The sequence below is a fragment of the Ambystoma mexicanum genome, chromosome 8 (genome assembly GCF_040938575.1).
Source record: "Ambystoma mexicanum isolate Mex_15411 chromosome 8, UKY_AmexF1_1, whole genome shotgun sequence".
In the NCBI taxonomy this organism is placed as follows: domain Eukaryota; kingdom Metazoa; phylum Chordata; class Amphibia; order Caudata; family Ambystomatidae; genus Ambystoma; species Ambystoma mexicanum.
In genome coordinates, this window is record NC_090929.1 from 1,209,385,214 (window position 1) to 1,209,412,005 (window position 26,792).

At 46.5% G+C, this 26,792-nt stretch overlaps 1 protein-coding gene across 2 annotated transcripts in view; it reads right to left on the reverse strand.

Moving 5' to 3' along the window:
• PCGF5 (polycomb group ring finger 5) overlaps positions 1 to 11,745 on the reverse strand; it is a 1,257,849-nt gene extending 1,246,104 nt beyond the window's left edge. For both annotated transcript variants that reach the window (XM_069611309.1, XM_069611308.1), the window contains exon 1: positions 11,625 to 11,745. The gene's annotated coding sequence lies outside the window, so the exon portion shown is untranslated. The remainder of the gene's footprint in view (positions 1 to 11,624) is intronic.
• Between the last annotated feature and the right edge of the window lie 15,047 nt (positions 11,746 to 26,792).

The following is a 26,792-nucleotide window of genomic DNA, read 5'->3' on the forward strand; positions in this document are numbered from 1 at the left end:
GTAGCGGGTGCACTTCGTTCACTTGCCTTTAAGGGTAGTGGCTATTCTGTGGGAACACTGCCAAAACGTTACTTGGTTAAGATCTTGTCGATCATGCTGTATGGGATGGAGCTATGGGCTCTCGGGAGACGCTTGGCGCTAGCTAAAGTGGAACACACATTACTGCAGAGACTCCTGAGACGGGCCTACTGCTCACCTGTTGAGGCTATCTACCTGGAGTTTTCCTTTCACCCAATCTTGGTGAAGCTGAGCTTCAGCTGCCTCACCACGTATTGGAAATTCGCCAATGCCCCGGCTGGTTCTCTGACCAGACTGTTATATGATCGCTTAAGTACTAGGCCTTATGCCCAATAGTTATCTTGTTCAGATTCAGTCATGTGTAGACTCTTGGACGAGTCGTACTGTTGATAATCCTACAAGTTTGTCCCTGCTGTAATTCAGAACTGTCATGAAAGACCGACTATACTCTTTGAGTAGGGAACAACGGATTGTGATTTTATCCTCTAAATCGTCCACTGCCTCATTATTTAAATATCTGGACACATGTGAGGTGCCCAGAGTTACATTAGTTACAGGGCAACATGTGTCTGAGGTTACCTGAAAGTAAAATTCAACACTGTACGCACACTAGAAATTACGGGGTCATGGTTCAAGATCCCCAGAAATTAGAGGTTATGTCGCCTCTGTGGGAATTATTGTTTGCAGTCAGCAAAACATCTTCTGACGGAATGCCCCTGTGTACATAAATTGAGACTTTAAGTAGAGACTTCAAGCGGTAAGGCCAGCTGATATGGTTGGCAAATATTCTGCTGATGAGCTTTGGGCCATTTTTATGAATAATGATGCCTGCATTTTTTACTTGATAAAATTGTGGAAGCAGATTCAATTAATTTGGAATATTATTGAATGATTCTTAACTCATGCCTTTTCAATGTTTCTTTTCAGGGTGGGAGCTCACAGTATGTGTACCATTGTTGATTAATTGGTTCTGTAAAGGTGCTGTGTCGGATTCTGTTAACTGTATAATACAAATAAAAATAAAAAAAAATAAACGCCTTCCTCACGCAGTTCCCTCTTTGCCTACCATGGTTACCCTGTGCATACCATGTTCTTGTTGTCCCACAATGAATGTACTTCTCTTCGGTTGTGTGGCAACCTGTGCGCCTCACTAGCCATTACACTCAACATCAATGCCGCTCTGCATTAGCCCTGCCAGACCACTTTCCTTAACCATTTGTCTACAGCAAAAACTGCTTCTTTTCTCTACAACCAAAGGCTATTTCCAAGCATCCAATGTTATGCTTCCCGTTGCTTGGGTAAACTTCGCTCATTTCCATATTAGCCCCTAGGGAACAATGGTCCCAGCTACCTCGCTGACAGCTAGTACACTGTGCCCCCCTCTACCTGGGCATGTACGTTTTGAGGATATTAAACCCGGTTTAATTTGTAATATGGGAGTCCTTTGCACGCACACACACAACCCCTGGCATAGTGCACCCCTCCACCCACAATTAACCCCCATACAATGTGTTTCTACATGCCAGCTAGCCGAGGTGCACTAAGTCCCTTACACCTACGCCTCCCCAGTTGCCACAGCCCACTGTGCTGGTTCCCACAATAGATGGTCACTGACATGTTGGGCCTTCCCTTCTGATTTAACTTTGGCAAACAGCGTTCTTGGCACACCATCGTCCCTCTCCAATTTACTGTGGTTCACTATGCTTCTATCCGCTCAGATCAAGTAGCCCAAGCAAATAATGATATTTTTTCTACATATTGGTTCGAGAGTCCCAGGTCCTAGAGGCAGCGGCACCAGTGTCACCGGTGTCACCATGCCCTACCTAGGAGAGCCACATTTATGGTTTTCCCCCCTCCTCCTATTATGGGAAAAAATTGTGCTATTGGAGGAGAGTCGGTTCCTGGTTACCAGAAGTGAATACAGCTACCAGAATTCCCAGAGACCTAAATTGAGACTAATTAGCAACACCCGAAAAGACTGCCTCCCTAAAGATAAGGAGATGAAAGCACTTGGAGAAGAGCAACAGAACTGCAGCAGATGGGATTTAACCCTGTTATTACTTAATCATTGATGGGATTTAACCATGTTACTACTTGCACCAGGTATACAAAACTAGGAACTAGAGTGCGTGCCTCACCCCCTCTTTTTTTCTACACATTGGTTCGAGAGTACCAGGCTCTAGAGGCAGCAGCACCGGGGTCACCATGCCATTCCTAGGAGAGCCACATTGATGGTTTTCCCCCTCCCCCTATTATGGGGAAATATTGTGCTATTGGAGGGGAGTTGGTTCCTGGTTACCAGAAGTGACTACAGCTACCAGAATTCCCTGAGACCTGAATTGAGACTAATTAGCAACACCTGAAAAGACCGCCTCCCTGAAGATTGTAAGAGACATGAAAGCGCTTGGAGGAGAAGAGCAACTGAACTGCACCCTGTTATTACTTGATCATTGATGGGATTTAACCCTGTTCCTACTTGCATCAGATATACAAAACTGGGTACTAGAGTGCATGCCTCACCCCCTTTTTTTCTAAATAATATTGACCTGTATTCTGTGCCACACTATAGTCTTCTTCACTGTTACACCACTGCCTAAGTGCTAGACTCCTTGTGAGACGCCCTTCCAGCCTCTATTTAGACCTACTTCCCGGCGCACCCGCACCGCGCACCAGCGAAGTACTGACAAGTACTGTTTGCCCAGGACTGCATTCTGCCGTTGGACTTGTTGTTAGCGTGCTGTTGGATTTTCGCGCTACGCTACCTCACGGTAACCAGAGCAGCTTTGGTGTTCTGGGACTGTTTCTTCTCCCGGAGGACGTCTTATCTTTTAACACCCAGCCTGCCTGGCCCTGACCGCTCAATGGAGGTGGTTACCTACTCGAGGGCGGCTCCGCCCCCCTTTGTTGTGAGACGCCCTTCCAGCCTCTATTTAGACCTACTTCCCGGCGCACCCGCGCCACGCACCAGCGAAGTACTGACAAGTACTGTTTGCCCAGGACTGCATTATGCCGTTGGACTTCTTGTTAGCGTGCTGTTGGATTTTCACGTTACGCTACCTCACGGTCGCCGGAGTGGCTTTGGTGTTCTGGGACTGTTTCTTCTCCAGGAGGACGTCTTATCTTGTAACAACCAGCCTGCCTGGCCCTGACCGCCGGATAGAGGAGGTGACTTTTTGCCCCCATTGAAGTGATGTGCCCCCATTGCTAGTCCCTATTAGTGCAACTTGGCATGTGGTGTGCCTAATACCCCCTTTTATTTTCCTTTTATCTTCAAGGTTACCTACTCAAAGGCGGCTCCGCCCCCCTTCGTTGTGAGACGCCCTTCCAGCCTCTATTTAGACCTTCTTCCCGGCGCACCCACGCCACGCACTAGCGAAGTACTGACAAGTACTGTTTGCTGTTCGCAGGTCGCCGGGAGCCTTGAGATAGATTGCAGGGTGGTCCATGCTTCATTGAGTGGAAACCACCGACCCTGCATGGTTATTTGGGGGCAGGCCCACGCTGGTGTGGAGTGCGACAAGGAAATAGACAGCAGGGAGCGATTGTCAACCTCGCTGTCTCCCGGTATTTCCTTTTTTCTTGTTTTGAGTGTTGGTGTCTTAGCGATGGAATGATAGTTTAATCATTGCTAATACTGTCATCGGTAATCTGACCTAGCTCTGGGTGGAGTGCGCTTAAGTCGGGTGGTTAGAGGGTCCATTGTGCACTTTCTTCTTCTTCTTCTTTTGGTTGTTCCCCCACATAGGAGGCTGCGGTCTTTATGCCTTTGAACCTGGGGGCTTTGGTGCTGGAAACTTATGGTGTACAAAGTGTTTAGTCTACACCATTTAGCGTTCTGAGATGTTTGAAATCTACTTGTCTCGGATAGCTACTTGTGGGCATTGAATTTTGTCACAACCAACTGCAGGTTATATGGTATGAGCATTTGTTAACAGTGTGTCGTCCACTTCAATCACCTGCTAGGCGTATTGTAAATGCCCAGCAATCTCCCCTAATGAGCTGCGTCAAATTGTCTTACTTTTGCACATCCTGTGCTTAGACCCTTCTTTCAGTCACAGTTGCTCTTCAGCGTGGATGAGAGGGAAGGGCAGGTGGTTCTCTTGATTAAGTATCTCCCTCTGCTTGCTGGGGAAGGTTGTGTCCTTCTTCCTTTTTGGTCCCTTTTGTTCTTGATCTCTTATACATTAAGGGTCCATTTCTACTATATACTATTTAGAGGCAGGTACAGTGTAGAGCATGAGCCCAATCTTAAGAAGTGGCTGTAAAACAGGTTCTCCATCAAAGGCAACTGTGAAACACACAGGGAATAAAACTCACAACAGCACCCTTCCCCTGCTACCTACGAATAAAAAAGTCTCTATTATCTATGTCCATTTCGTTGGAGGAGAGGGCTGTTGGGTCAGTTCATGAAGGGGTATCTGAGAGTTCCACAGTGGTTGTGCCACCTTCTTCCAAGGATGTTCCCATGCTTGTCCCTCCTTCAGCCCGATCATTGCCAACCTTTTCTGTCCAGGAAGCTAATGAAAATGACGGGGGGGGGCGGGGAGTGAGGCTGCCCACGTACACGACATAAATTGCACCCCATTGTACGAACAAGGTTTCCCCCCCATTTCAGATACTTCGATGTTGGCGCCCACAATCATGAGCGAATTAGGAAAAAGAGTGAGGCTTTCATTGGGCCCCTCTTCACCAGCTTCGAGGTAATTTCCCTTTCGCGAACAAGTTCACTTTCATCTTCCTGTTGAAAAAAGCTGTAAAACGTTTTTGTTCAATAAGGGAAATGCAGGGCTCTCTTGCGCTTATGAAAGATAAGATGGCTAGATTGGAAGGTTTTATTCTAGCAGAAGAACAATCTAAACCCTTCTATCTGGCTCAATTTGAAAAAATGCTGGTGAGTGCTACTTCTATCTCGCAACCTCCTCCGCTTAGAAATTTTACTTGATCGCAAGGCTCCCAAACTGAATCTGGGATCCTCAACTCCCACCTACCACAAAGATCGTACTTGCCAGCATTGCAAGGTGACAAGAGGGTTGGATTGGAGCTCGGTGATTCTGAGGCCATCGATTTGTTGGAAGTAGCCAAACTCCATCATGACCGTCTCTTGCAGGTGGAACAACTTTTATACAAGTTGGCTGTGACCCACCACACTTTGGATCCGACAGTTTACCCAGGCGATGGAACCGAGGTTGCTAATGGGATTGCCACTCCACCGGATAGTCCCTCTCCCTTGACGGATATCATCGATGCTCAGTCAACCCCCCAAGCCGTGGCTCCTGTGTTGCCTGTTGAAACTGAGGAGGGACCAGTATCGCATAACGGAAGGCATTTTATCTCTCGTAAGGCTAAGAAGTCCTCCATTAGAGCATAAAAACGATTAAATCTTACTAAGGCCATGCAGAAGAAAGTGGCAAACAAAGCAACCTTTGACACATGTTCTCAGGTGCAAACAGATACCAGTTCATCACTAAGTACCAAAATTGTTACCAATCAGGATGACCTGGTACTGGATCTGTGTGACCTTAACGAGGAAAGCAAAAAACATCGACAGATTGCAGCCCTGAAAAGTGGCAATGTACAGCTTTCCTCCCGTTCTACCGCAAGGGTACCAACGGCAAAGACACAACCTTGGCTTCATTGCTTTTTTGCTAATGTTGAATCAAAAACAGTCCTTACCCGGGTGCCCGTTGAAACGAAAGGGGCAACCATCCTGAAATCAGCAAGTGTGTCCCTGCCCCCGGCTTTGTTTTCTGGGGGTCAGGTCGTCGAGCCAGCAACACCGGCAACTGTCTCTTCGGTTAGTGAAGAGCAGGAGGTGATTGCCTCGCGACCAGAGGTTGTGCAGGCCCCTCTGGTCTCGCCACGGCCTGTCCCTACTGAGGAAGTGCCATGTCGACAACCACCCTCTGTGGAGGTCTTTGCTGACGCATTGTCCTTCTCGCAAACTCCAAAGGAAATGAAATTAATCCTTGGTTGGGTCAGTAATCCGGATATTAACGGCCCAGCTCGGATCAATAGGTCCTTTCTGATGAATTCATTTTTTCAGATTCCTGCATTAAGAAATCTATCGTCAAAGGACCTAGATTGGGTAAAATTAGCGGCGCATAACAACCACAGAGTGCTGTGTATAGTCCAATCGCAGATAATAACCAAAATGCTTTTGGACTTCACAGATGATTTCAATTCAATTGGTCTCGTGCCATGCTTGTTTGCGGACATGGAGAGCGCATGGGCTTTTCTCGATTTTGTACCTTCCCCCGAAAAAAAAAAAATGTTTTGAAGGTCCAGTACTGGTCCCTTTCGAGTCTCATGCCAACCAATTATCTTTACAACTGGCCTCGCTTACACAAGCTCTAAGTGGCCTATCTTGGTTGGAGCCCTTGATTAAAGTGGCTGTATCTATGAAAGCAGCACCCCCGGATTCATAACTGGCCAGTATTACCGTCGCCTCCTGGAATTGCTGTGGTATAAGCAATCTCGGCGTATGGCATGGACGGGTCGGGAGTGATAATAAAACAGACATTTTATTGTTACAGGAAACAATGGCATTAGGCAATATCGTGCTAGACGGATATACCGTTTTTTGTGTTCCGACACGACGCGTGCTAGCTGGCCGTCCTTCTGGTGGTATCGCTATCCTTATTAACAATGGCTTGAAGGTGGCGTCATGTCTATTAGACAAATCTGAGTCATGCATATTTGTGGAATTGTCGCTTGCCCATTGTAACGTCCCGTCTCTGCTTTTGTTGTCTATTTATTGGAATACGAATGCAGTATCTCTGGAATCGGTCTTAGAAGAACTAAATCGAATATTAGGCCATGCTTCCGTTTCTTGCCCCAACCATGAAATTGTGATTGGAGGTGACCTGAACTCGTACTTAGAACTCTATAGTACTGCGCGGCCCTCTTTCCACTCTTCATCATATGTTCAACAAGCTTTTCAGAGAGGAAAGCAATGGGCAAGCTTTTTCGAAGCATGGGGTATCTATCCAATCCAACTTGCGCGACATTCTATCAAAACCTCTTGAAAGCGTGGAACAGCTTCATCTCTTATTGATTACTTGTTTGCGTCAAGAGTGTGTACTGGTTTGCTTGACCCCGTTTCAGTTTTGGAATTGGGAGTGAGCGATCATCACATGTTATTTTCTCGCTTACATTTGGGGATTGAAGCATATGATGCCTCGGCTCCTGCCGCTATGGTGGAAAGCGACAGGCATACTCTATCTGTCAAATGGCACCCCTACGTCTGCAGGAAATTGGTATTTTTGGTGAACAGGGATCTCCTAGTGTTCCACAAGGAATATCTCTCTGTGGGTAACGTGGAAAAAATCAATGAAATAAACTTGCAATGATTTGTAGGCATTTGCTTAGCGTAGCTAAGGATTCCTTGGCTAAGAACCACCTGCAGGTTGTCCATCCCAATCTGGTTTTGGTTGCAAATCTTAAAAATCAAAAAAATAGCGACCTTCATAAATTAAGACGTATGTCTTAAAGCCTGCCAAACTATATCAGAGAAAAAAACGATATTGTTGCTTGTTTCAAGCAGCAGTTGAAGACTCTCCGTCAGGCTGCTTATAATTTAGCCAACCAACACATGATTGATTTGCTATGTAAAAACAAAACCAGGTACCTATGGTCTATCTTAAGAAATCCGACTGGCAAGGTAGACAAACGTATGGTGGCAACCATTTCTGGTATTGAATGGAAGTAGTTCTTTCTTCAAAAATATGCTCTGCCGGAAACTTATTCCAAGCTAGAATCAGTTAACATGCAGTTGATCCTTCCATGTGTTTGCCCGTGGGAAATCAAAGACATAATATGGGCAATCTCCCCGCTGAAATTTTCAAAAGCGGCTGGTCCAGATGGGCTTCCACCTTGTGTCTTTAAGGACGATCCCAACTTTTGTGCTAGGTACCTGCTTGCTCGTTATCAGCTGATATACCAATCTGGCAGAATTCCAAAATCATGGCTGATGGCAATTGTAATTCCGATCCACAAAAAGGGTGCACTAAGTAACCCGCTAAATGTTAGGCTAATTGCCTTAATAGACATAGCTGCAAAAAATGTTGCACGGCTGGTCTTGTGTGATTTGGAAGCCCACATACGTGTCTGGAACATTATTTCAAAAGCACAGGTCGGCTTTCGCCGGGCAATGGGCACGCAGTTAAATGCATTGATTCTTGCCCATCTTCTTCGGACAGCGCACTCTAAGTCAAAGGGTACGATCTATATGGCATCATTGGATTTATCAGCCGCATTTGACAATGTCTTACGATCTCGCCTTTGGCAGAAGATGTTGTCATATGGCATCCCCTTTGAGTTGGTGGCAATAATTGCTGCGTCGAATCAAAATACCTCATATAAGGTCTGTATCAACTCTGATGCTCTCCTAACCGACAACATCCCCACGCGAATTGGTGTGAAACAGGGCTGTAATTTGGCCGCGGTATTATTTAATCTATACCTGGCCGACATTGAAAGAATTTGGCAGGGAACTAACACCTTTCCGGTAGCTTTGGGCAGACTGCGCCTTCACTGGTTGGCATTTGCCGATGATGTCATCTTATTCGATAAGGTACCCTTTGGACTTCAAAATAAATTAAATATCTTCCACGATTACTGTGTATTGAACAATATGACAATCAATCCAGCTAAATCTCGCATTATAGTCTTTACATCTAAGAAAAAAATGCCCAGGTTCAATTTTGTCATTAATGCACATCCAATTATGAGAAAAGAAGAGATAATCTATTTGGGGTACCACATATCGAATGGGATGTCTGTCGGCAAGTGGCGTACAGTGTTGAATATCAAGCTCATTCACCTGTCTGCCCAAATTCGAATTATTTTCTCAAGGTATTGCAGATATTCTCTCATGCCCCTCTTGCACTATTACACTCTGAAAGTAGAGCCCATCTTACTTTACGCTGTGGACGTATGTTTGTTGAAGTTGGGGCCTTTATTAAATCTTATGCAAGGCAAACTCTGGGAAAGGATCCTTGGTCTACCTGGATATTTACCTAACGCTATTATCATACACGAACTGGGCTTATATCCCTTGGCAGACAAATATGACTGGCGAATGGTAAATGCATTCGGTAAAATGATCTCGCCCCAACCAAATTCTCTCTATGAGGACTTTAAGGCAATGCTCATACAAGAGTGCCCGGCTTCTATTTCTGAATTTAAAGAACAAATATGTGACATTCTAACATCCTTGAATATGTCCCAGCAGGATTTAATTGATTCACCGAGTAAAGTCAAAACCCGATTTTTTAAGAATGCATGGGCCCGCAATTCAGACCTGATCGCAGGTTACTCCTCATTCAGTAACTATGCTACATTCAGGCATGCTGTTTTTCCTCAGTTGCCTTATTTATTATGCTTCCCTAATAAAAATGCAAGAAGGACATATATGCGATTCCGCCTGGATCTTATCCATATGGGTTCCCGTTTTAGGAATTGGTCTAGGTATAGGGACCTGGGGCACTAGGATTGCTGCCGGTTCTGTCTAAAGCCTGCCGAGATTGAAACTTTAGAACATTTGTTTATGCATTGCAATTACTTTGACCAACACAGGCGACGTTGTCTGGGCGCATTTTTGGTTTCCTATTCCTTTTTTGAATGTCATCTAGTTTGGCTTCATTGTATGTGGGGCCAATCTAATTCTATCATGCTGGCAACTGTTAGGAGCACCTTTTGCCACTAAATAATGCCATGTTTAGTGGGCAGATCATAGATCGTTCATTTTTATCTAATTAGCAACTGCCCACCAATTTGAACGCATTTGGATCCCGACTGGCTTTTTTTTTTTCTTTTCCACTATGAAGAGTTCCAATCGAATCTGTTTTTATATGTAAAACATCTATTTGTATGTTTAATGAATGTTGTTTGGTGCTTTCATGTTTTGTGAGTCATGGTGGTTGTTTTTTAAAATGTCATTTAAAATGTCATTTAAAATGTCTTATGATGTGTTTTTATACAAAATATGTTTTGATTATGTATGATTATTGTTGATGAGTAATTTTGTAAAGGTGTAAATTTTGTAAAGGTGTAAATTCATTTTTGCTACCAAAAACAAATTAAAAAAAAGACTCCTGTAACGCCAATCATACACCCCACTCCCACGTTACCTTTAGTACACTGTCCTCATACCCAACGTACCCACGACACACTGCCCTCTAAAACCAGGTTAATCTCGATACACTTCCCCTAGTTGCCCTCAGGGGTGGACTGGGAACCAAAAGAGGCCTTCGAAATAATTTTCAGTGTCCCCATAGTGCGTATTTTCAGCAAGCCCAGCCCTTTTCCTATGGGAAAATGCGGAAATACCCTTCAAAAGAGGCCCAGGATGCAGAGGCCCACCGGGAAATCTCCAGAGTTCCCTATAGGCCAGTCCAGCCCTGGTTGCCCCATCAACACAGTGCTGCTCTTACAGTAGCCATTGATACGCTCTGCTCCACCCTTTTTACCTAACACACATCCTCCCACATTAGCCCCAAGTTCCCTGTGCTTAGGGTGACCAGACGTCCCGGTTTTAACCCTGCTTCACCTACCAACCAAATGACCCTGGCAAAATATGCTTCTCGACAGCTCCTGGTTCTCCCCTTGACTACTGGAAACGTGTCTCCACCACGGTCTCTGTCCTACTGTTGCTCAAGTCAGCTGTCCTACGCAGTGTTCCTTTTCCTACAAGCAATCAATGATGGTACTGGTGTTGCTTCTGGCACTCTTGAGCATGTACAAGCCTCCCTTCTCTGCCCCTGGCACCAAGTGGCCCACGCCCTATTTATTGTCCCCTGCTGCATGCTCCCCATTGCTCCTCCACACACCTATATTCAGTACTCAATCACGTATCGCTTCTGGAACTCTGCTCTTCGCTCTCCTGGCGACCCCAAGCACACAGTGCCGCTTATATGGCCCTTAATACTTTCCCTAATGTCCACCAACACTAAGGACCCTTAACTCAGCCATCCACCTCCAGCCTCATGCGTCTACTCCGTCGGTTAGCTGCCTCTGGCCATACTAACCCTGTCACTCAGTGCCCTCTTCCACACGTGAATCCCCTCTCCGTGCCTCCGCCCAACTCAATATCCAACCCCTGATCATCTTTGCACCTCAGTCCATTCACCCATCACTGCCCATGCCCCTCCCACCAGAACTGTGGCGCAGCCCCGAAAAAGCCCATGTCACTTCAAAGCCCCCTTCCCTCTTAACCGCCGATAAGGTGCTCTATCGGTATTCTCCCATCTTCAAATGCCCCTGCACTCTAAGATTGCTCTCGGTTGCCCCTGCACTCTATCCCCCCTCCAGTTGCCCTTGGAACTGTGTGCTCCTCCCTTAAATGCCCTAGTCGTCAGTGGTACTGTTGGGTCATACTCCTTAAGGGACAAGTATCACCGTTCTGGCGTTATTAGCTCCCCCTCCTCTCAGCGGGGGAGGGGGCGGGTTCCTGTCAGAGCTGCGGATAAAGTTCAGGGCAAAGTTAACATCCGGCAGGTGTGGGTTCCGTTCTAGCGGACATGATAGCGCGTACCTAAATGGGGGGAGAGGGTACGAACCCCTCCGACTACGCACGTGGGTAACACTAACCCCGACTCTTACAGTACCTGCCGCTTACGTCCAGGCTCTGCGTCCAGCCCACCTCACTTCACGACAGCGCGAATGCCTACGCGCGTGCATGAAGCAAAACACAGACGCCTGTGCGCGCACAGGCTGACAGCGAGCGTGCTCGCCAGCAGTTTAAAGCCCTGCACTCCCAGGCTAGAATACGTCATCCAGCGTGCACCGCCCCCGCTTGGTCACGCGCCCCTCTTTTCCTTCCTTACTGTGTGCGCGCGGCCGATTTACGAGAAGGCGCGCGGAGAGCAAACCGTCACTGCTAGCAATAAAGTGCGGCGTGTGAGGTCGTTCAGTTTATGAAGCTACCCGTGACAGGTGCTGTGGCGGAGGACAACGTAATATTTGCTTCTCATTGACCAGTACGTCTACCCTAACGCCAATCCTCAAGGGTTCGTCACTTCCCCGTGGTTACGTGCTGTTTTCTCAGACAAGTCCACAGTGGTGAACCGAACCACAGCAGTATTTCAATGGGACCTGCTTCAGTGACGCACCTAACTTTCTGCATTGGTCGGAAGCCAGGCACGTTAAATAAACGATAACTCCTGCCACAACGCACGTTATGGTTATGGCAGGACACTCTGTGTCGGTTTATATTCAGTCTGGTACAAACATCGTAGGTTTTATTATCGGCATCAAATGAGGATTTCTTTGGGAAATAACACCCGTCCATCCCAGTATACAAGATATATCCTACACGTCCCAGCATGCTCCTTGAACAGTCCGTAGATGAAAACGGCAGTATTAGGTTGTCCTCATGTTTGTGCCGATTTTCCTTTTTATACGGCTTGTTTCCTAATCAAAGGAGAAAAGGGGCGACCGTTTCAGTTTGAAAACAGTAAAAGTTATTCGTTTTTGATTGGAAGGCCTTGACAAGCATTTGCCATATTGATTTTTTATGAGGTAAAGAGAAGTTAACAAATGAACCTTCTACCATGGCTAATCGTACCTCTCAGCTGACACGCTTTTACATGCCCATAGGAATCAATGGACTTTCACCCGCCAAATACAAAGTTGGGTGTTTTCATCTGCCCAAGGTCCTTGAAAGATTGAGAGCTACGCTAATTTCCAAATTTTAAAAAAACATTTGGAGGAAAGTAAGTCGCACATATTCCAACAAAATCCCCAACACAATAGAATGAAGCATTATTTTGCAGAACAGTGCCAAAAATGAAAAGCTGTCTCCCAAGATAAAGACTGGCCATTCTCTGGACCGCTACCAACTATAATGACATAGCAGAGAGAATGAGGACGTACTGGATCAAACACAGACCCAAAACGAGCTGCACTTAAACGAAAAATGTGTCACGCGCTTACACCACCATTCTGACGGGTGTGAATGCAGAAATGAGATTTGGGGTTTTCTTGCTTCTGAATAGTCCAGTCATTGCAGACTGAGTTTACCACAAGTCTGCGCATCCACGTAAACCTCAAGGGTATATGCATTTTCCCCAGACAAAATCTGTGCAAAAACACGTGAAAATAATACATATTTTCAGAGAACAGCACCCACTTTATTCCGTAACAACTTAAACAATGAAAAACCCTCATGAACTCCTACGAGTGTAATAGTTTTAACAAAACATCATGTGGGACCCTTAACCAATCACACCACTATTCCTCATAGCATCCTCTTCTTTGACGTGAAGAAGACTCCATTACGTAATTCTTCAATGCTATCCCAATGGATGGCGAGCTTGAAACCATGTGCCCTCTTTTCTGACACTCGTGTTTGCTCATGGTCTGACCCATCTTAGATTCTGCTCCTAAAAGAAACCGCAACACCCTCATTAAGAAACAAGTGAGTAATCTCAATCTAAGGGCAATCCAACTCAATATTTCAAACATCAAGCTGTATTTCTAAACATTTGTGAGACATAATACAATACATATATTCCACAATCTTTAAAAAAAAATCTTTATTAAACATTTTTGAAATAAACAATACAGATCAGTAAAGTAACATTTACTGAGGTCCCCGCTTCCCCTCTTGGGATGAGTGAATGTGTGCAATTACTGAAATGAATAAGATGAGTAGTGCATAAGTCTGCTTAAACAGTGAAACGCCTTACCCCCCCACCCTTGAGACGTGATGGGTCGAGGATATTAGCTATCATCCCTGGCGATCGGAAGCGTCAGTGAGGAAGCCGATTCGGAGCATGGGAACAGTTTACTTGTGGACGTTGAGGAAGGGTGGCCATTCCATTTCTCTTCCCGGGGTAAGGTCGTGGAGCGTCCATGTTATGTTCTCCATCTCGTAAATCTCTTTGGCCTTCTGGGCCCACATTCTTTCTGAAGGGAGGGTCTGCGCTTTCCATTTTATCGTCAGGCATACCCTTGCTGCTAACAGTAGGCAATGAGGCATGTGCGCTAGCCCAGACCATAGGACTTCCAGAACAAATAATATTAGCCATGGGTTGCAGCTGCATTTCACCCCGTCTATGGTTTTAATCCAAGCCAGCACCTCCTTCCAGAATGCTTGCACTTTCGGGCACGCCCACCATATGTGCCAGTAATCTGCTTGCTCGCCACATCCTCTCCAGCATAATGGACTCGTCCCTCGGAACATTTTGGACAGGCGCTTGGGGTCGTATTGCCACCTATGGAGGAGTTTTGGCCCGTGCAGCTTATATTGGCAGGAGATGGAGGTTTTGTGGGAGTACCTGCAGAAGAGTCCCCATAGATCCTTGTGTAGTGGGTCTCCCAAGTCTTCTCCCATCTTTTCATGAGGGCTACCTTTGCCTTTGTCTCTTTACTCAAGAGGGCTTTGTATATCTGGGAAATGAGGCCCCTTGAGGATGTGGCCACGCTCAGTATCTTTTCTAGCGCAGTCAGGTCTCTTTTTGGAGTTTGTCCTTCCATTTTAGGGCTGTCAGGACTCCCTTCAGTTGCAGGAATTGGAATGCCACTATGGGGTTAATTTTAAGGCCTTCTAGTTCTTGGAGTGAGATGCGTGAGTTTCTTTTTATCATCTGACCCACCCTTTCTAGTCCTGCTTCATACCATTTTTGGAAGCGCAACGGGTCGTGGATTTCATTTCTAATCGGGGGGAGCCCAGATGTGGCTCATGGGTGAGGGCCATGTTGTATATCCATTAATTTCTCCTTTGTTCCACCACAGTTTGAGGAGCGAACCTAGCATCTTTTGATTTATGGCCTTGCTTGGTAAAGCTGATTTTGGCGCCCAGAGCCATTCCCCCAGTGTTACTGGTCTTAGTAGGTGGTGCTCTATTTCAACTCACTGCTTATCCTTGTCTCCTCTAAGATGTATAAATGCCTAGCTATGCCATGGCTGGGTGATGTAAGTTAGTTCCAGAATGGGCATGTGAGTGAATAACCATTCTGGAACATATAATCTAGCAAGTTGTTGTTCTTTATCTAGAGTGCCAGTTATACCTCTTACCTTGGATGTGTTGGGGGTCTTTTGCTTTGGTTCCTTATCTCATGGAATAAAACGTTAAGTAAACCTAGTTGGCGTGTTTACTTTTGTAATAATGGCGACGAGGATGACATGGAGGCCCTGTGAAGTCAATGCCGCTTCACCAGACGTTTGAGTACAGCGAGACCCCCAACCCCAGCTGACCAGGAGCGGACGGCAACCTGCCCGCGCCGCGCCGCGAAAGGGAAGCGGCGTCCATGCTGTAGTGGCGTTCTGGCTACCCGCTCCACAGCTGTGTGTGTTCCCCGCTGAGCAGCACATCGGGGCCGCCAAGAGAGGCTGGAGGAACGTTGGAGGCAGTAATTCGCTTGCACCGGCGGGCGGCATTGTGCCTGGTGTGAGGTACAGAGCGCAGAGCGCCCGCGAGCCGTTCCCACCCTTGGAGGAGTGTTGCTCCGGTGCTTGTACCTCAGGCCGCCCCCCCTTTTTGTTTTCTTCTGCATCCGAGGCACAGTGTGTGCGCGACTAGGCGCGCGCCAACCACGTGACTAAGGCACAGTGTGCGACTCACGTACGTGAAGGTCAGGCGGAAGAAGCAGTCGATGCGCGCTGCGAGTGTGTTGCCTCAAATCTGCTCGTAGCGAGCGATCGGATTTACCCACCTAGGGCCCTCTGGGATGGCGGTTCCTGGATGTTGTTGGTTGGTGACTTTCCCAGGTGAGATCGTGCAAGGGAGGAGGCACTGTTTGTTACAGACGTCGGTCTGTGTGATTTGTAAGGCCACACTGGAGGGGTGGCAGACCAAGTGACATCGCACAAGGGAGGAAGCACTATTGGTCAAAGATACTGGTCTGTGTAATTCCCAAGGCCACAATGGAAGGGTGACCCCAATTGTTCGTGTGGCTGCTGGGAAAACATTTGCTGAGAAATCGTTCTGCAAAGTTTCAGTACTGGGGAGGGGATACCTGAGGGGATACCTGGTACACTGATACTGATTGAATTTTCCCCTTTCAGAAGTGAAGTCCCAATATGGCGCTTTCAGGAGTTCCCGGTCCCCAAGTGTTCATGCCCACTCCGGGGCCACCAAAGATTAAGTGGGCACCTTGGAAAAAGGGTTTTTTGCACTATGTCAAAGCCGCTTGTGGAAATGGAATGTCAGTGGAACAGAAAGTGTCAAGGTTGATGCATTTTCTAGGGTATGAGGGACAGAGGATATATGACACTCTCCCAGACATTCATGAACTGGATTTGGAAGGGGGTCTAATGATTTTGATGAGGCTTTATATACGTTGGATAAACATTTTGAAGCTAAAACAAGTACTGTTCTAGAAAGGTATCATTTTGGCATGAGGTTCCAAAACGATGGTGAATATGTTGAAGATTATATTACGGCTCTAAGACATTTGTCTCTTAATTGTAAATTTGGTGCTGGACTAGATGAACATATAAGAGATCAGTTTATGCTACATTGTTCGAATGATAAAATTCGTGAAGAAATTTGGTTAAAAGATGACCCCAATTTAGAGGACGTTATAAGTATTGCGAAACGGATTGAGCATACTTTACGATGTGTTGCTAAATTATCAGTTAAAGAGAATAAGCCTATGCAAGTTACTGAGGTTTTAAAGGTGGGTGATGAGAAAGGAGCATTTCCGAAAGAAAAAAAGAAACAGAGATCCAGGCCCAACAAGCGTTTTGAGGGTAACCAAAGCAAAGGAGGGGGAGGTGACCAGGGAAATAGACGCATCCAGCGTCAAGATAACACGCAGGCTAATGCAAAAAGGGAAGATAGATTGTGTTTTAGATGTGGCAGTGCACGCCATTTGTCCACATCTCCTATATGTCCGGGAAGGCGTGTGAATTGCAGTATGTGTAAGAAATGCGGTCATTTGGAAAATTGTTGAGGATTGGTGGTGGAAAAGGGTCTCTTCTTATTGAAGAGTATGACGGCGCATCTTCGGAGGAAGGTGATATTTCGGAGAATGAAATTGTCACTGTGCACATGGTACGGTGAACTGGGTTTGATGAATGTGAACATCCCTCTGCCTGGATAGAAGTGAATGGTCACCTAGTTAAAATGTTGGTGGACTCATGTTCGAAAATAACATTAATGTCCAGAGTGGTGTTTGAAAATGTCATAGGAGGTTCTATGGAACATTTGTTTCCCTCCAACAAAGTCCCCGGTGGGTACAATGGTTGACAGAATTGAAATTCTGGGATGTTGCAATGCTGAGTTCAAGTTTAAAGGCAGAATGATGTATGGGAAGATCTATATCACGAAAAGGGAAGAAACATTGCTTGGATGGAGGGAACAGAGGGGGTTATGCATTACATTGGACCCTAATAGTGAAGAGCAAGTGTTCAATGTGGCCAATATGCCAGGGTCAAATAGAAACAACCCCAAAGATCATGAAATGATAGTGAAATACCCAGGGGTTTTCAGTAATAAGGTAGAATGTCTCAAAGGGATGGTGCACAAGATTGTTGTGAAAGAGGGAAGCAAACCAGTTGCTGCCAAACTTAGACCGTTACCCCGGTCTATGCAGAAGGCTGTGAGTGAGGAGCTAGTTAAGTTAGAAAAAGAAAGCATTATTGAGCCGGCTAAGGCAGTGGAGTGGATTTCTCCCGTTGTTGTGGTGAAGAAGAATAGTGGAGATTTGAGAGTATGCATCGACTTAAGGAAACTCAATCGGTGTGTTGTAGCTGATCGCCACCCACATCCAAACATGGGAGAGTTGTTGAGCAGAATAGGAAGTGCGAAATTCTTTGCAAAACTTGATATGGCAAGCGCCTATCATCAGATTAGTTTAGATGCAGAATCTCGTAAATTGACTACTTTTATTACGTATGAGGGAATATATCAATTTCGGCGCATGCCTTTCGGATTGATATCGCCATCTTCTGTATTTCAGAAGGTTATGGACAAGGTGTTAAAGGATGTCAGTGGAGTGTGGTGTTTTCAGGACGATGTTCTCATATGTGGAAAGGATGAGGAAGAATTGAAAGGGAAACTTGGTGTGGTACTGGAAATATTCAAAACAAGGGGTATAACACTGCGTGGTGAAAAGAGCGTTTTTACGACTCAGGTTGTTGAATATCTGGGTCATGAGATATCCCAGCATGGCCTCAAGCCAAAAAGGAATTTAGTAGATTCCATTATGAAAACTCAACCGCCCAAGAACAAAGCAGATTTGAGGTCATTTCTTGGTACTATTGAATTTTATCATCGGTTTGTTGAGAATTATGCGGATTGTGTAACTAGTTTAAGGGCATTGTTAAAGAAGGGTGTTGGATTTGATTGGACCAGGGAATGTGAGAGAGAATTTGAAGAGATTAAAAGAAAGATTGACATGGCAAAACCTTTGTCGATGTTTGACACAAGGAAGAAGACCATTCTTTCGGTCGACACCAGTGATACTGGTATAGGAGTGGTGATGTTACAGCCAGATGTTGATGGCACAGAGGTGGTTGTAATGCATGCATCCCACATGTTGAAAGGTGCAGAACTTAATTATTCTGTCCTGGAAAAAGAAGCATTGGCGTGCCTTTGGGGCATAGAGAAATTGAAGAACTTTGTGTGGGGCCAGGACTTTATGCTAAGAACCAATCATAAGCCTCTTAAGTCCATTTTTTAAAGTAAAGGGCTTGACAAGGTATCAAGGAGAGTTGCATGTTGGGTGACAAGACTGCAATGCCACAAATTTACTATAGAGGTGGTAGCAGGTAAAGAGAATGTGTGAGCTGATCATGCTTCTAGGGTGAAAGTGGAAAGTTATGCAAATGAGGGAGGTGACAAAATATGTGGTGAGAGTGAAATGGTTTTTGCAACGGTGGAAGGTATTATTCAAAAGCAAGAATGGATTCAAGTTTTAGAATGTGACAAAATGTGGAAACGTATCATAACCTTTGTGAAAGAAGGATGGCCTGAGAAGAGGCTATTGTCTGGTGAGGAAAGGTCACTATGGAAAGTGAAAACTGAATTGTCGGTGAAAGAGGGGTTACTGTATCGGTGGGACAAATTGGTGATTCCTTAATGTCTGAGGAAAAAGTTGATAAGATCTGCTCATCAAGGACATATAGGTATGTGTAAAACAAAAGAAGTGATAAAAGCAGATTATTGGTGGCCAGGAATCGACCGCGAAAAGAGCGATTGGTGCATGTACTGACTGTCTCAAGTCTGGGAAAAATGTATTGGCTGTGTCCCAACCCATTGGAAAGACAAGCACACCTGAGGGAGTGTGGCAGGATTTAACGATAGACATTTTGGGTCTAGTAGACATGGGTGTGGGTAGAGGAAGGTTTGTCCTTGCTCTGGTCGACACTGTCATGATGCCTACCCCCGGGGAACCAGACCAGGTCCAGCAACCCCGGAAGCAGGCATCACGTTATTTTGAGAAAGCCCAAAAACACCTGCTAGGGGCTGTTTGGCTGCGGTCCTGGCGCCTATGGCGCCAGGCTCATATGGAGAGTCAGTCCTGGCGCCTATGGCGCCAGGCTCATAGAGTGGAACTTACCTGATGCAGACCATGCTGCAAGCTTACCTGATGCAGACCATGCTGCAGAGCTCCAAGCCAAATGAGGCTTGGAAGGGACTATTTTACCCAGGGACTATTTTTTACTCGGGGGGGGGGGGGGGGCTGGAGAGGAATACCTACCTGGGACTACTTTGGAGGCTATTTAAACCACGCCCGAAGAGCAGCACACGCTTCGCGTTATTCTGCATCCAGCAGCGTAACGCTCACCGTGTCTGCAAGCCTGCATCCTGTCTTCTGCCACGCCCGCCTCGAGTGTGCAGCTCCTAGAAAATGGAAGGAACAGAAGGAGAAAGGGTTAGAATAAGAGCAAAACCTTCGATCCTTACCTGAATTTCGGATCCACCGCGCCTTCGAGCTGGAAGAAAGAAGCATTTTACGCGCGCCGCCTCGCCTGCTGCAGCGCCATGCTGAACTCACCGGCCTTCGCAGCATCCTCACGACCCACCGCATCCTTCTGCACGTTCCCACCGCATTCTGGCACCTAAGGGGAACACAAGAACAGCAAAGGTGAGCCAAGGGAATAAACAGAGGCAATAGTAACTACCCCCATAGACTTACCTGATTACCGCCAGGGGTACTATTCCTCTTCACGGGTCGGCGCAGTCTCCATTGCATCTCGCCGTACCCCGGCCCCTAAGGGGAACGAAAGGACAACAAGGTGAGACAAAAGGACAAACAAGGGGAACTCTTCTCACCGCAATAGACTTACCTAATTTTACCGCCAGAGGCATTATTCCCCGAACTTCATATTTTCTCTCTACACCTGAATAAGGGAGCAAGCAACAGGTTACATTCTGGCCTTATTTTATTGAACTGTGTAGGATAAGCCAAATCCTTACCTGAACTTCGTCAGCTACCACGAGGAACTCTTCGCTGGGGTCAAGCTGCAAACTGCAAGGAATCGGACAAGAGTGAAAGTCAGACATGTGAACTCTTACGAACTACATACGTTTCGGAGTCAATATTGTTCTGGAACTCACTAATTCCTTCGAGCCAGTGAAGCAACTGGTTATCAACGTGCCCCTGCGCTCAAGGCAGGATGGAGAGCTCATCTTTTCAAACCATCAGGTGAGACTATAAGAGGGGACATCAAAGGTGATCTGTGGGGAGAACAGCGGGGGTGGGGTGATTTACGCTCAACTCCACGGGTGGTTAATTCCCTTTCTCCATTTGCAGAAGAATATTCCTAAGGGCCAAGCAAACAAAGCTAGGTGGGCCAGGCCAGTCCGTCATCTCGGCCCTACGCGTCACATTGGTGGAGACCGCAGCTGTCCAGTTCCGATCGACGCCTCTGTGGGAGCCAGGTGAGCGTAACAGAACGCGAAACCTACCCACAAAGTCCCACCCGGGCGTTATAGATACCTCAGAGACTGACCAATTGGCCCAATTACTAGGGGAACTGAGGGCTGAAGTGCATTCCGCCCGTCAAGAAACCAATGCTCTTAGGAGAGAACTGATTTTGTCAAAGGAGCGAACTGATGACCTTGCTAGGCAACTATTGCAAAGCCAGGCTGGACAAGCACCCCTACCTGGTTCTGGGGGAAATTCAGCTCCTGTGTTATCGACTAACCCTGTGCAAATAAACCTACCAGGAAATATTCCATTAGCTCCACCCGAACGCTTTGCTGGAGATCCCAAAAGGTTCGCCGTGTTTAGGAACCAATGCCACTTGCACTTTTTATGCAGACCTGGAGCCTTCCCAAACGATCAAGCCAAGGTAGCCTTTGTATTGTCATATCTCAGCAGCAGTGCAGCTGATTGGTCAATTCCACTAGTTACTCAGGATGACCCAATTCTTCGGGATTTTCAGGGCTTTCAAACTAGTATGGAAAGACTATTTGCTTGGCACTCCCAAGGAGAGGCCCTGGATAACGAACTTTTGTCCCTACGACAGGGTAACCAGGACCTTCTATCCTACATCGCAACCTTTAATAGGTTGATAGTGGAAACTGGATGGCCTGAGGTAAAACGAATCACGTTATTTCATTGAGGGCTTTGAGGAGAACTCAAGGATGTCTTGGCTCAAGTCGTGAACCCACCTCAAGACTGCGCTGAATATATAGACTTAGCGGTCCAGTTAGATCACAGACTTCAGAACAGAAAGGCTGATCGAGCCAAGTTTGAGAATCGGGTGTTGGTCAAAACCCACGCTAACCCCAAAGGAGCAGATGCTTCAGAACCCATGCAAATCGGAGGGGTTAAAGGACCCTTAACCCAGAAGGAAAGAGAAAGGAGACGGCAAATGCAATTGTGTCTATATTGTGGAACTTCTGGCCATTTTCTACGGGATTGCCCTGTAAAACCACCCAAGAAGGTGGTAGGAGCTGCTGATAAAAGTCATACGGAGTCAGACTCGGGAAACGACCACTCCTGACAAGCGTAGAGGTCCGCTCGCCGAGCTTGAAGAAGGATACTCAGACCTCACATTTCATCATACCAATGGTCCTCGTAGATCCAGGGCAGCCATCGCGTATGCACGCAGTAAGGGCATACATCGATAGCGGGGCCATAGGAAACTATGTGGATTATGAATTGGCTTCCAGGATGAATCTACCTCTCTGCCGAAAAACCACCTCAGATGTCATCACCACAGTCAATGGAACTGAAATTGCCTCTGGGCCTGTAACTCATTCCACTGCAGAGATGACACTATTGGGTCAGGATGGGCATCGAGAGACTATTGTGTTTGATCTAATCAAAGCCCCCACAGTTCCAAATAATACTGGGGATACCTTGGTTGGAAACACATAATCCTTGTATTGATTGGAGAGAAGAGAATAACCTTCCCGGATTGTGCACAAACCTGTTACCCAAAGAAAAATCAGAACGCAGGCCTGGCCACAGTAACCACAGCAGTCATGCAACTGCCTCCAGAATACCAAGAATTCCAGGATGTCTTCCAAAAGGAACAGGCAAACACCTTACCTCCTCACAGATCGTACGATTGTCAAATCGATCTCATACCCGGTGCACAACCCCCTTGTAGCAGGATCTATGCCCTTACGGAACCTGAGAACCTTCACCTATGACAATACTTAGACCAGTACCTTGCCAATGGCTTTATTGGCCCATCCAAGTCCCCTGCATGTTTAGCTTTGTTCTTAGTGCCCAAAAAGGAAGGTGACCTCAGAACGTGCATAGACTACCGCGCATTGAACCAGATAACTGTTAAGAACCGATACCCATTGCCTCTGATCCCTGAACTACTAGACCAAGTGAAGGACGCTTGTATATACACTAAATTCGATCTGCGGAGGGCATACCATCTGGTACGTGTAAAAGAGGGCGACGAATGGAAGACTGCTTTCCGCACTAGGTATGGGTTATTCGAATACCAGGTGATGCCTTTTCGGGTTGTGCAATGCACCAGCAGCCTTCCAATACTTCATGAACGATGTCCTTCGTGAACTCATTGACGTTTGTGTTGTCGTGTATATCGATATTCTAGTATACTCCTCTTCAGAATCTGACCATGTGAAGCGCGTCCGAGCAGTCCTTGAGAAATTGCGCCAGCACAAACTATGCAAAACTAGAAAAATGCGTTTTTCATGCCACAGAAGTTGAATTCCTTGGGTTTACCCTGACCCCAAAGGGAGTCCGAATGGACTCACGAAAGGTGGACGCAATCCTTAAGTGGCCATCACCAAGTTCAGTTAAAGGAGTACAAAGCATGCTCGGCTTTGCCAATTTCTACCGCAGATTCATCCCAGATTTTTCACATGTTGTACATCCCATCACAGCACTTTTGCGAAAAAATAAACGATTTATGTGGACTGAAGAAGCTGAAAAAGCCTTCCAAGAGCTGAAAGCAAAATTCACGTCTGCACCTGTGTTAAAGCACCCGCGCCCTGAACTAACATACATAGTGGAAACTGATGCATCCAATCTAGCCATGGGAGCTGTCCTGTCTCAAAAGGACCCTGAAACTGGCCAACTTCACCCAGTAGCTTTTTGGTCCAGAAAGTTCTCGGCACCCGAGTTAAACTATGCGGTTACCGACAAGGAGTTATTAGCCATTAAATCCACCTTCAAGGCTTGGTGGCACTATCTTCTCGGTGCCAGGCATACCATTACTATGAACACCGATCACCGGAACTTACAGTATTTAAAAACAGCCAAGGCCCAATAGTCACGTCAACTCCGATGGGCATTGTTCTTTGCCGAGTTCGATTTCGTGATAACCTATCGACCAGGTTGTAAGAATGGTAAAGCAGACGCCTTATCCCGAATAGGGATGGGAGAGGCAGAAGTGAACCCAGAACCAGTACCTATAATTTCCGAACAAAGGATTCTTGGCATGACTACTCTACAGACACTAGAGGACATTCAGGTAAAGATCCAGCAACTCCTTGATCCTACAGCCCTGTAGGACTGGGTAAAGAAAGGCCCGGACTACTCTGTCGCCAATGATCTGCCTTATTACCAAGGGCGACTATTTCTGCCACACAAGGAACTACAAGAGCTAGTCATTTCCCGTTATCATGATACCCTAATGGAGGGGCACCCAGGTATTGCAAAAACTAAAGCTAAAATTAAAAGACAATTCTGGTGGCCCACCTGGCGAAAGGATATTAAATCATTTGTGATGTCTTGTGGTATTTGCGCCCAAAACAAAAGCCAGCTGGCCTTTTACAACCTTTAGACATTCCGCCTACACTATGGCACACCTTATCGTTAGACTTTATTACTGATCTACCTCCTTGTAATGGGTTTAACACCATTCTAGTTATTGTGGATCTTTTTTCCAAGATGGCCCACTTTATTCCTTTAAAAGGACTACCTTCAGCCTCAATCCTGGCCAAAGAATTCCTCGAAAACATTGTTTGCATACATGGATTTCTGTCCGTGTTGGTCTCTGACCGGGGCAGTCAATTCATTTCACATTTTTGGAAGAAATGTTGTCAATTGGCGCAAATCGACGTGAGATTATCGACCAGTCACCACCCCCAGACTGATGGTCAAACGGAGAGGACCAACCAGACTCTTGAACAATACCTGCGTTGTATGTTAAATCAAACTGAGAGTAATTGGAAGGACATTCTTTGGATCGCCGAATATGCATACAATAATTCAGTACACTCTGGAACTGGACAAAGTCCCTTTTATACCCTATATGGGCACCACCCTCGAAGCTCAGACCTTGACTCATCCCAACACTTAGAAATGCCCGCAGTGGACTATCTACACGCTACGATTACACAAGCCTTTAAGGAGGCAACTGCACATTTAAAACAGGCGAAGGAGAAATATAAGAAAGATGCTGATCGGCATAGAAGTGATACTCCACAGTACCAGATAGGGGACCAAGTATGGTTGGCCACAAAACACATACCTCTCAAGGGAACGCGGACCTTTAACCCTAGATATTTGGGACCTTACTCTATTAAGGCCATTATCAACCCAGTGGCCGTCAAGTTGGACTTACCTGCTAATATGCAAATTCATCCCGTCTTTCATGTGTCACCTTTGAAGCCAGTACAACCAGGGACAAGACTAACCAAGCCACCAGACCCCGTCCTTATAGAAGGGGAACCCGAATTTGAAGTTAAGAACATCCTGGACTCCAAGATGATGAAGTCAAAACTTTTTTATTTAATCGACTGGAAAGGTTACGGACCACAGGAAAGGTCTTGGGAACCTAGTGACCATGTGCATGCACCTCGATTGGTGAAAAGATTCCACTGAAATTTCCCAGACAAACCAAAACCACGGGGAAGAACGACTTTAGGAGGGGCCTTAGGGGGGAGTGCTGTCATGATGCCTACCCCCGGGGAACCAGACCAGGTCCAGCAACCCCGGAAGCAGGCATCACGTTATTTTGAGCAAGCCCAAAAAGTGGAAAGTTATGCAAATGAGGGAGGTGACAAAATATGTGGTGAGAGTGAAATGGTTTTTGCAACGGTGGAAGGTATTATTCAAAAGCATGAATGGATTCAAGTTTTAGAATGTGACAAAATGTGGAAACGTATCATAACCTTTGTGAAAGAAGGATGGCCTGAGAAGAGGCTACTGTCTGGTGAGGAAAGGTCACGATGGGAAGTGAAAACTGAATTGTCGGTGAAAGAGGGGTTACTGTATCGGTGGGACAAATTGGTGGTTCCTTAATGTCTGAGGAAAAAGTTGATAAGATCTGCTCATCAAGGACATATAGGTATGTGTAAAACAAAAGAAGTGATAAAAGCAGATTACTGGTGGCCAGGAATCGACCGCGAAATTGAGAGAGTGATTGGTGCATCTACTGACTGTCTCAAGTCTGGGAAAAATGTATTGGCTGTGTCCCAACCCATTGGAAAGACAAGCACACCTGAGGGAGTGTGGCAGGATTTAGCGATAGACATTTTGGGTCCAGTAGACATGGGTGTGGGTAGAGGAAGGTTTGTCCTTGCTCTGGTCGACACTGTCATGATGCCTACCCCCGGGGAACCAGACCAGGTCCAGCAACCCCAGAAGCAGGCATCACGTTATTTTGAGAAAGCCCAAAAACCCCTGCTAGGGGCTGTTTGGCTGCGGTCCTGGCGCCTATGGTGCCAGGCTCATATGGAGAGCCAGTCCTGGCGCCTATGGCGCCAGGCTCATAGAGTGGAACTTACCTGATGCAGACCATGCTGCAAGCTTACCTGATGCAGACCATGCTGCAGAGCTCCAAGCCAAATGAGGCTTGGAAGGGACTATTTTACCTAGGGACTATTTTTTACTCGGGTGGGGCTGGGGAGGAATACTTACCTGGGACTACTTTGGTGGCTATTTAAACCACGCCCGAAGAGCAGCACACGCTTTGCGTTATTCTGCATCCAGCAGCGTAACGCTCACCGTGTCTGCAACCCTGCATCCAGTCTTCTGCCACGCCCGCCTCGAGTGTGCAGCTCCTAGAAAATGGTAGGAACAGAAGGAGAAAGGGTTAGAATAAGAGCAAAACCTTCGATCCTTACCTGAATTCCGGATCTACCGTGCCTTCGAGCTGGAAGAAAGAAGCATTTTATGCGCGCTGCCTCGCCTGATGCAGAGCCATGCTGAACTCACCGGCCTTCGCAGCATCCTCACGACCCACCGCATCCTTCTGCACGTTCCCGCCGCACTCTGGCACCTAAGGGGAACACAAGAACAGCAAAGGTGAGCCAAGGGAATAAACAGAGGCAATAGTAACTACCCCCATAGACTTACCTGATTACCGCCGGGGGTACTATTCCTCTTCACGGGTCGGCGCAGTCTCCATTGCATCCTCGCCGTACCCCGGCCCCTAAGGGG